General features: G+C 47.8%; 1 pseudogene; it reads right to left on the reverse strand.

Moving 5' to 3' along the window:
- Positions 1 to 3,931: 3,931 nt before the first annotated feature.
- On the reverse strand, positions 3,932 to 5,993 carry LOC101593448 (annotated as a pseudogene).
- Positions 5,994 to 7,668: the final 1,675 nt, after the last annotated feature.

A 7,668-nucleotide genomic window follows, 5' to 3' on the forward strand; every position in this document is an offset into this window, starting at 1 on the left:
CCAGCCCTGGGGACACATCACCATCCAGGTCACTGCCTCATGTTTAGGAAAGTGACACTGATGGCCGTCTGGCTGCCTGGGCCATAGCTGAAGCCCCCATCACACGGAGCCAATGGGAGCGGCAGGTGCCTGGTCTTGCTGTCCCTCAGGGCTGTGGGTGTGGCCTCATCTGGGGATGGGAGGAGTCAGGACGCAGGCCAGCTGGGGTGGGGGAAAGGGGCATTAACAGGAGCTGCAGTTCTGGCCAAGCACCACAGGCAGCGCAATGACATGCCTCAGTGGGTCCCTTGTGTCACAGCCCCAAAGGAAGCTGCTGGGTGACTTGGGAGCCATGTCTCTCCTTTCTGTCACGTGGCTGCCAGTGTTTGGGTCTTGTCATAGCCACATTTACAAAGATCCAGCAAGATGACAACATCCCTTCCTGGACCTGGGCTGTGCTCATACCTTTGGGGGGGCCCTTTTCAGCTCTCTACAGCCTTGGTAAGGGCCCTGGAGGGATGGGGTATTTCTTCTTTGGGTCTTAAGGGCTGTCCCCAAGGAGTCAGTAGGCCTAGAGGCCCCCAGGGCAGAGCTGGAAAGTGGGTGAACTGGAAGAGCCTGCTCATTTGGGTCATAAGCCTCCCCAACCTCCACCCTTCCATGCTGAATGTCCCCCTCAATGACCACCACATGCACTTCCTCCTCCTCTTAGGTCTTGGCCAAGCTGTTCCCACTGTGGTCACCCGGTCACTTCTCCCATTGCTCTGTGTTCTCTGCCTTGCGTGGCCCTCACTGCTGCCCCCTCTCCCTTCCCTTTGCTGTTGGTCACGTCTTCTATGAGTCTCTCCCCTGAGGGCAGGAGGCTTGTAGGTCTAATTCATGACACCCTGTCCTAGAACAGTCCACAAGATTTCAAAAAGAAGTTTGTCAAATGAAGGCCTTTCCAACACTAAGAAACACCTAGCCGAGGAACGAGGTGCTGGGTGGCGATGTGCTTCCCGTCACTGGTGGCGTGTAAGACGAGGACACGTTGGACACGTGGAGGAACAAGTGTATTCTGATCAGTGGACCTCGCTCTGTCCTGCGACCATCTGTCTTGCTGAGAGACCCTGGGTGACTCCCCACAGCTCCCCCAAGCGCCAGCATCTCCGTAGTCCTCGAAAACAAGAGGGAGCGTCTTGGTGTCTGAGCCACACAGATGGGACAGGCCATTAAGGGAAAGACCAATATTTATTCATTATCCTCCTCAGGAATTAGACCGGAGAGCCACAAATAGACACTTCGTCTGTGCCAGCCCTCCTCCATTCCTGTCGTTTCCCGCTGCCTCCAGCTTGGGGAACGGGCTTGAATGTTTGCCGGCCACTGCGCTCTTCCCCGCGGCGATCAGTAGGAAGGTGGGCTGGCCATGCGTCATCCGTGTTCTCTCCACGCACACACGTGTTCTTCCCTCCCCGCCTGAGAGCCGGGCCTGCGTGTGGCCTCGTGGAGCAGACAGGGGGCTGGGGAGGAGCCATGACAAGTGTTCCTGTTTGGGAGGCACCCCAACAAAGCTGGGGCACCGTCCAGGTGCAGCCCACCTGCTTCATACTCTGCTGTGGGCTTGGTTGCTGCCCACTTGCGTCTGGCTCAGGAAAGATGCCCAGGTAATACTTTCCGTCCTCTGTTGTTGCGGCCTGCTGTCCCCAAAGGCTTTAACTCTCTTCCCGTCCCTCAGCCCTGGGCCTGCACATGCCCGCCTAGTAATGATGGGGCAGCAGGAACATGGAGGGACATTTTACAATTTATATTCTTTTTTAAAATTTTAATATTTATTATTTATTTATTTACTTTTTGGTTTTTTGAGGTAGGGTCTCATTCTAGCCCAGGCTGACCTGGAATTCACTATGTAGTCTCAGGGTGGCCTTGAACTCACAGTGATCCACCTACCTCTGCCTCCCCAGTGCTGGGATTAAAGGTGTGCACCACCATATCCAGCTTTCAATTTTATTTTATTTTTTTTTATTACAAAAGGAAATTTATTTCAAAAGCTTAGGGAACATTTACATTTAAACAAGGTGGTAAACAGGTGTCTCACAGAAGAAAAAAACCCGAGGCATGAATTCCATTAAAGTTTAGGAAGCATAAAGAACCCTAAGTTGTGCACTATTACCTTGAGAAAGGGAAACAATGAGGGAGGAGAAGACCACGTCAACTGAAGTGTCCAGATGTGAGATCAGGTCACTCCTGCTCAGCTCTGAGTTTACAAATATGCTTTACAAAAGAGAAAGAGGCAAATTTTTACTTGATGTTCATAATTTATATAGCTGTAGTCCAATTACAGTTTCCGTATGAGCAGTGGCTTTAGACCACTGGCTGACCTATCTCTGAGGTCCAGACTAGGTGGCCAGATTTCAAATATTCCTAGATCTTTTGAGATTCCAAGGGAGCCTAGGTTCAGCTCAGTCTTGTAGTATGTTTAAGAGATTATTGCCACGTAGTCAGGCTGAACAACTTCTTGTGTTCACTTGTATCATTGTAGTCTTTCAGGAAGGTTTTCCCCATACATACGTGCAATCATTCCATCAAAGGGGTTTTGCTTTTCTCCCAGCGTAGAAGTAATGTTAATGAAGACACCTGTGTTGGAATTACAAACTATTCCTCAAGAAAAAAAAAAAAACCCTACTAGATATGTCACTGGACATTTGATTTGAAAAGCAAACTTGGGGGAGGGAAGATTAACTGTGGAACAAAAATATATGAAGCATTCAAGTGCAGAGCAAAAGTTCTATGCTACTAAAAATGCCCAGAACATTAGACACTCCACAAACCTCCCATCTGTTGTTTTAACCTAAAGACTCTATCAGCTAATTTACACAATAATCTGATTAATAACCTGAGGAGTTAAAAAGTGGAAAGTGGCAGAAGCAAACAGAAAGCATCCCTTCTTTACTGGTGCTATATTATGAAGTCTCTTTCCTGGGGAGCCCTGGTATTAAATCTCCAGATTCTAAACGACACTGTTTCGTTCTGTATGTATGTCAGGTGGAATGGCATTTCAACAAGGGTCTTCAAATCTGTCTCTGAAAATGCAGCTTTTATTTTTAGTTTTAAGTAACAGTAATCATGTAAATGCAAATGACCTGATTCCTCTTTACTGAGAGTAAAAACCCAAATACCAAGTCAGTAATGGATTCAGCCTCAAAAAGGGTAATCACCACATCAAAGACTATCGACTCCTAGAATTTAAAATAACTGATTTGTTGTGTATGCATGCATGTGCATATGTGTGTATGTATATATATGCGCACACACAACATATGTTTACGTTTGTATGTGTATTATACATATGCACTCGTAGTCAACTAAGAGCCTATGTTCAACAGGTGTACCCCAATATATAGAGAAAAGTGAAGGAAGCCAAGCAGTGGCTCACTTCTTCCCAAGTGTAGCATCGCATGTACATTTAAGGAAGCTGGTATTCAGTTCTATATGATACATAGGAATGCTGCAGCCCTGCCTAGCAGTTTCCTTGAAAATAAAATGTCAAAACCATTGCTTTTCTCCATACACTGGCCAAAAAAAGAGTGGGAAAATAAAACTTAGTTACCTTTCAAAATTGATAGTCTTTACAAGATAACATAAGTAAACTGAACTTCATAACATTTTTAGATTTAAACAGCTTTCAATAACAAATTATCAAGATGTTTAAAAGATTCACAAGATAAAGCCTGAATAATGAGGCTATTGCAAAAGGAAGTCAAGGTTGCAGACGAAGCATCCAAAAATATTGTGGTTTTACCTTGGACACAACCATGGTCTGTTACAAAAGTAGATCATACATATAAAGGTATGAAGAACATTTAGTTCTCAGCTGAATGCAGCAGTCCTTTTTAAGGGACATCCCCGGCAATCCAGTGAGTAGTAGAATTTAAGTATATTATGCACATGACAATGCTGAAGACCATGTGATGACTTAGTAGAGTCTTCCTCGACTACGGTGGCCTCGTGTTCCCCAACCTCGACCACCTCTGCTTGCCCTGAAGGCTCCTCTCTCTCATGGCTAAAGTTGCCCAGGTTGCGGCTGTGCTTCCCACTAGGAGGTTATATGTCTTCCTGGCATCCCGCTTTGGTCCTGCGGGAGGTTTCTTGGGTGGTGAACATGAAGCTGTATCTTTTTTAAAAAATGTTTTTTGTTTATTTATTTATTTGAGAGCGACAGACAGAGAGAAAGAGGCAGATAGAGAGAGAGAGAATGGGCACGCCAGGGCCTCCAGCCACTGCAGACGAACTCCAGATGCTTGCGCCCCCTTGTGCATCTGGCTAACGTGGGTCCTGGGGAATTGAACCTTGAACCGAGGTCCTGAGGCTTCAGAGGCAAGCGCTTAACCGCTAAGTCATCTCTCCAGCTCATGAAGCTGTATCTTCACTGGCCCTCTTTTGCCCAATCTCAACCTTTTGGACACGTTTTCAGGACAGTGTTACTGTGCTCTGATAAGAAGGAGGAATGTGGAAGAGATCCTTGATTAAAACATGGATATTGCTTGTCATTTTCAATGCAACAGCTTTGATTTTATTCTCCTCTGTTTTTAAGACTTCCCCTGTTTTACCCTGAAGAGCCAAACGAAGTTGTCTGATATAAACCTGAAGGCCCCGTGCAAAATACTGAAGCCTGATTTTGAAATCTTTGAGCTTTTCTGAGTTCAGCTTGGCTGTTAAGAAATCTGGGAGTTTTTGGCCCAACTGGTGAAAACTGTGCAGTAAGCATTCCACGTAACTGAACTGCAGCTCAGGTTCCTCGTTGCCAGCATGCTCTCCATCTTCGGCTTCTTCTGGAGGGAGAGGCATGCACTCCAGCAATTTATCCAATAGTTTTCTTAAATTTGTTTCTAGTTGCTCCATGTCTCCACAAAATGAACTCATCTCTGCCAATAATTTTAGTACCTCCAACTGTACATCAAGACCCTCCACTGGGGCAGTCAAGGCACTGAGATTAGGGAGAACTTGCTCACAGAACGAAGTCACAAATCTTGTGGAATGGACATTTTTAATTTTTTTTTTTTATTTATTTGAGAGCGACAGACACAGAGAGAAAGACAGATAGAGGGAGAGAGAGAGAATGGGCGCGCCAGGGCTTCCAGCCTCTGCAAACGAACTCCAGACGCGTGCGCCCCCTTGTGCATCTGGCTAACGTGGGACCTGGGGAACCGAGCCTCGAACCGGGGTCCTTAGGCTTCACAGGCAAGCGCTTAACCGCTAAGCCATCTCTCCAGCCCGGAATGGACATTTTTAGAGAGAAGGGGCACAGCCTGCCGTGTGCACTGTAAGAGTCTGTCAGCACAGTCAGCATCCGGGGGGTTGAAGGTCTGGTCTAGGTCAGCCTGGTCCACCACGAGCTCTAGCAGCTGCTGTTTTCCACTCACTGTTTGTGAGCTTTTGAACCCAGACAGTATCTTAAACAGAACAAATTCTTCACCAGTCACATCCTCTAGGTCCTTTTTGGATTCAGTTAGAATAAGTTCTTCTACTTCTTCTCTTAAGACTTCATCTGGTAAAGTCTTAAGTTTTGTAGAAAGGAATTTAATTGCACGTTCTCTAACAATGTCCTCTCCTTGAAGTATTTGACTAAATAAGCCACCTAAAGTTCCTTTTGCATCCATCTTAAATATACTTAATAGGGCGTTGTTCGGTAAGTTAAATTTTGCAGAGTCATCTGTCTGCAAAAGTTGGGTTAGTATATCTGCTACTCAGGGAAGATTTTCTCCAGTGGCAAACTGAGGCAGTTATTTAATTGCCTGGCATCATATTGATACATCTTCATCCCCACAGAGGTCTAACTGTGCGCTGATAACAGAGTCAGCCAATACTGGAAAATGTTTAAAGAATTTCGGAATAAACTGAGCTGCTAATCGTTTTTCCTTGGTACCACCTTTCACACCATCCAGTATCACCTGATAAGCATCTTTATGCTGGCCCACTTGCTGCGTGGCATCAGCGAGGATGCCATAGTTGCAGTAAAGCTCCTCCACCGTTGGCATGGTGAGCTACCAGGCTGGCCCGCTGCTGCCGCCCGAGTCTTCGCCCGCGCCACTGCCGCCTCACAGCTTGTCCAAACCCACTGCCCACCTCAATTTTATTTTATTTATTTATTTTTTTTTTAAATATTTATTTGAGAGCGACAGACACAGAGAGAAAGACAGATAGAGGGAGAGAGAGAGAATGGGCGCGCCAGGGCTTCCAGCCTCTGCAAACGAACTCCAGACGCGTGCGCCCCCTTGTGCATCTGGCTAACGTGGGACCTGGGGAACCGAGCCTCGAACCGGGGTCCTTAGGCTTCACAGGCAAGCGTTTAACCGCTAAGCCATCTCTCCAGCCCCTCAATTTTATTTTTAAAATATTATTTAATTATTTATTTATCTGCAAGGTAAGAGAGAGAGAGAATGGGGATGGGCACACCAGCACCTCTAGCCTCTACAAACGAACTCCAGACACATGCGCCACTTTGTGCATCCGGTTTTACGTGGGCACTGGGGAATTGAACTCCAGTCATTAGGCTTTGCAGGTAAGGGCCTTAACCACTGAGCAATCTCTCCAGCCTTTACATTCTATATCCTGAGAGCACAATTGTGTAAAGATGCCAAAAGAAGGGTAGTGGCAACAAACAAGAGGAGCGCTGGCCCGGATTTCTCTTTCAGGGGGAAGGTTTATTGGAGGAGGGTGGGTTTGCTGGGAGAGAAGATGGCAAGTCACTGAAGCCAGAGAGAGGTGTGAACTTCCGAAGGACCAAGGGAGCTTCTTGCAGGGAGGAGGGAAATGTTCACTCCACGTGACTCTGCCTCTGCTCAGGGCCATGGAGGCACTAAACAGGACCCAAGGCCGCAAACCCCAGTGGACTAGGGTTTTCCTGGCAACGGGGAGGGGGGTGATCTGCTGCAGCAAGGGTGGGGTCGGGGTGAGGCAGGAAGGCGCGGAGAGCAGAGAGTAAGCGGTAATTCCAGCTCAGCTCAGCTGGGCAGCAGGGAGCTCTTAAAGTGACTGCATTACACGTGCTCTAACCGTTTTATTTCATATTGTAGAAAGGTGTCGCTGTGTTTACGCTGTGAGGAACCGAGTGTGAGCACACGGCCAGTGATGGGTTTGTTCCCAGTTACCCTTTCTGTAGTTTCTTTCTGGTTGCAGGACAAGGTAACCAACTGGCAGCCAATGTGGAGGGAAGGGGTTGCTTCCTGCTTACAGCTCCCAGCTCCCGGGGGAGTTTCATCGAGCCTGGAAAAGCACGGCAGGAGCAGAGAGCCTGGAGCACAGCTTCCCGCCCACAGGGAGAAACAGCAAGAGTGAACTAGCTAGCACTGGCGAGGGGCTGGATTAGAGAAATCCCAGGCCCAGCCCAGTGATATGCTTCCTCCAGCAAGACGACACCTCCCCAAGGCTGTACAGTGTTCCCAAATTGCCACCAGCGGGGGTCTAAGGACAATGTGTTCAAAACTCACGAGCCTATGGGGAACATATCATTCAAACTACCACAGCCCTTCTCTTAGACACAGGGTAAGTGAGGAGGGGACGAATGGGGGACTCGGCGGCCTTGGGGGATGCGAGCCCTTGTCCCCACCCACCCCTGCACAGAGACGGTAGAGAGAGAGAGTTCAGGAGGTGAGGAGCACAGCACCAACACACGCTGCCAAGCCAAGGAGGACCACGCAGGCAGAGCAGCAG

This window comes from Jaculus jaculus, chromosome 6, assembly GCF_020740685.1.
Source record: "Jaculus jaculus isolate mJacJac1 chromosome 6, mJacJac1.mat.Y.cur, whole genome shotgun sequence".
NCBI classification, from domain to species: Eukaryota; Metazoa; Chordata; class Mammalia; order Rodentia; family Dipodidae; genus Jaculus; species Jaculus jaculus.